The 3,598-nt window shown below is 40.7% G+C and overlaps 1 pseudogene; it reads left to right on the forward strand.

The window, feature by feature from the left end:
* Nucleotides 1–744: 744 nt before the first annotated feature.
* LOC105291307 lies at nt 745–1,167 on the forward strand (annotated as a pseudogene).
* The last annotated feature ends 2,431 nt before the right edge of the window (nt 1,168–3,598 follow it).

Raw genomic sequence — 3,598 nt, forward strand, 5'->3', positions numbered from 1 at the left:
CCTGTGATTAATGAGATAAAGTTTGGGGATAGGTAGTAGCTGTGGCACTTAAATTGTATGGAGGCAATGATATTTTTAGGACTGTAGAGTAGTCTGGCTCCTGGTTAAAGAAAGAAAACAGTAGTCTCAGGGTAGCCAATTTCAGTCACACTAAGAAAGCCACAGGGCCCCTTAAAAGCAGCCATAGGACAGACGTTCTGCAGAGCAGGCCCAGGAGTGGCAGACTTGAAAAAGAGACAGAACGTATAGTCTTGACAGGTCTCCTAGTCAAAGTGAGAGATCTGAACTGTGAAATAGGAGCATATCAGCAGATAAGCCTCAGAAGCTTGAATCTGCAGACTCCTCAAGCCCCCTCCTTTTCTACAGAGGAGACTGTATAGTGACCTCAGCTGAGGCAGATGCCCTGCAAAATGTCATTCATTCTACTGAAATCCACCTCTCCACTCTTGATTTGTTTCAAAGCAAATAACCAAAGTCATGCCTCCACAAAGCTTGAGCAAGGAAGTCAGTCCCAGCTCTGGGAGAAAATAGCACACATGCCAAAGGACTCACAGGCCCTGGCTGCTGTGTATAAGAAGAGACAAGGGGTCATGTAGAAGAGTAGATTTTGAAGCTGTTGGATTGAGAAGGGAAGAAATATAAGCATGAGTAAGGGGAGTTTTTTCCCACCTGGGGGCCTTCATCCACAAGTCACAATCCAGAGCTATGGCAAGAATACCCTGAGCTGGGTGAAGAGGTATCTCGGGCCCAATGGTGACTATAGAAGCAAGCGGCAGCAATGGAAAAGAGCAAGAGGTGGAGACCCCTGTCACCTGTTACTTTTTTAGAGGAGATGACAAAGTCCAACTCCTTGAAAGAGATATGGCTGATGATCCACTGGCAAGTCCTTAACAAACATCCTGGTGGAAAAGAGGTTCTGCTGGTGCAGATGCAAGTGAAAGCTTTAAAGACGTAGGCCACTCCTCTGGTGCCAGAGAAATGCTAAAGCAGTACTATATTGGTGATGTGCATCTGAATGACCTTAAAGCTGAAACTGGAAGCAAGGACCCTTTGAAAAATAACACATGCAAAATTTGCTAATCACATTGGATTTTTCCCGTCATAGATGCTATTCTCTTAGGTTTCTTGTATCGTTACTACTACATGTTGGAAAGCAAATCCTCCTGAGGAGGCCTTGTTGAAGTCTGGAAAGCATATCCACTTAGGAGTAAAAACTAGAGACTTGTTTGAAGGCTATAGCAGTGCCCTGTTCTCAAATCCTACTAGGTGCATTCCTCCCGCTTGGAACCCAGATGGTTTGCCAGGTATCCACCTCAGACTTGGGGACAGCGTCCTTCTTTTTCAGAGCCTTACTCCCAAAGCACCTACCCATTGTTCTGCACCATTTCCAATGTTTCCTCTCTTCACTGGTTTCCATGAGCACCTTTATATTATAAAATTATCTGTTAATAATTGCAATCCATACGTCCTAATGACATTGCTCTTTGGTAAAATGTCTTCTTTACAAATACTTTGTACATTAGACAGTCTTAACATGGCAGCATACTCTAGTTTTGAAGCTTTCCTTTTTTCATTTTTCTTTTAAGTAAATATTATTATTTTTTTAATTCTGGAAAGAAAAAAAAAAGAATACCCTGAACTGGTCTTAATAGACTATTGGAATGGAAATTGGCCTAGGAAAATGAGGAGGATATTACCAGAACTTCCTTGGCATAATACTGAGGAAAGGTTATACGGGTTAAGGAGGTGGGAATGTTGGAATTGATTTACTGTGTAAGCCCTGAGAACCCATCAGAGGACATTGCCTTATTAAGGCCATCGACATCTCTGAGTTGCTTGATGGTGGCAGCCTAATTTTGGCTAGTGTGGGGAGTAAGTGGTGCTACTATCAATGAGAATAATGAGATTCTGGAATGACAGAGGCCAGTTGACTGTATTTAAGTATCAAAGGAAGGTGAATATAATTATTGTATTTGGAAAGTAAGGCTGGGCTAGCCATCAGGGTTCCTTGACTGATAGGGATCTGGAGAGATGGCTAATGGATCATGGTGCTCTTAGTGGGGAGAAAGATTAATAGCCAATTAGGACATGCTTATTTATATAACCTTTAAAAATTCAAGAGCTCATGAGCAGAAGGCTAATGTTACCTGTCATGATGAAAAATCATATTCCCTCCCAAATTCCCAGGCGTAAGTCAGTTCACAGGCCCAGAGCTCATTGTTTGAAAGGGAAGCCAAGCCCCCTTAAGGAAAAACCTTGCAACACCACCATACCTACATATACATACATACATACATACATACATACATACATACATACATACATATAATATTTTCCCAGTCATTTTACTATAGGAAAGAAGCATCAGAACTACACAAGATGACAAGCTTTATTCAGAGTCTGCAATGTGCTGCCAGACAATGGGTAACTTTCAGAACAAAGGAAGATTTCTAAGAAATTACTAACAAACTATTTACCCACACCATGAAAGGAAAACAGAGTCTTTAAGTCATACCCTACACAAAATAAACCCAACCATTCATTCTCTACAGCCATTTCATGGAGAATATACAGAACAAAGGCTGAGATTACTAACATGCCTTTCACACTGCATACCCTTACCATCAAAGGAAAATACGGAAACAAAGTCTTTAAACTGTAATTTGCAGAAACTAAGAATCAGATATAAATTTAATTCCTCGAAAACTTTGGCTTTCTCTCATTCTCTGTCTTCAAGAGCAAACCATGCTCTGTCTGTGGACCACTATTGCTTCTCTAATAAACTTTTCTTTTTTTTCTAACTCTGGTGTGAACTTGAATTCTTTACTGCGTTTCCTCTCTCTTGATGTAGAACTTGAGTTTCCACTTAGGGGAATTTATCCTATCCTGCATCATCTTTCCTGGAAACCATGAAGAGATAGAAAGACACAAACATGATTCACCCAGGTACTCCATGACTCCCCTCTTTTTTTGGATGGTGACTGGGAACTCATCCCCAGCCATGTAGATCAAATGGCCTTGGGCAACGGCTGACGCTGTTCTGGGGATCTGGTTGAGGTCAACCCTCTGACAGAGCGGGTGTCCATCGAACCCGCCTGCCTTTACTATTTCTCTTCCTCTAACTTCCCTGAAACTTGGTGCCTCTCATCAGAATTGCAAAGAAGACATGCTGAGGGACCACCTCACCCAGACCCCATATTAAGACTGCGCAGCACCTTTTGACCACAACAGGATGGGTGAGTCCCTGGAGTCTTCTGTCTCTTCCTCTTGGCCCCTTGCTTTCATTTCACTGGGAGATTAAGAGAAAATTTTATATAATATATATATGGTTAAGCTAAACAAGAATAAACATAATTCTTGTTTATTCTCAGAATAAACAGAATTAAGTAAATATATTTAAATATCAAAAGTAAGCTAATGCAAAATTAGACTTCGGTTTTCGCTCTCTGTTAAATAAGTGTTTCTTGAACTAAGGAGGTCTACTACTGACATTATGGAAAAGTTTTCTGAGTAGAAAACAAGGATTTTGTGCTTCATCAAAATAATTTTCTGTTTTATGTTGTCTTAACCAGGTCGTTGGTTACTTTAAAAAAAAAAA

Source organism: Pteropus vampyrus, unplaced genomic scaffold (genome assembly GCF_000151845.1).
Source record: "Pteropus vampyrus isolate Shadow unplaced genomic scaffold, Pvam_2.0 Scaffold44, whole genome shotgun sequence".
In the NCBI taxonomy this organism is placed as follows: Eukaryota; Metazoa; Chordata; class Mammalia; order Chiroptera; family Pteropodidae; genus Pteropus; species Pteropus vampyrus.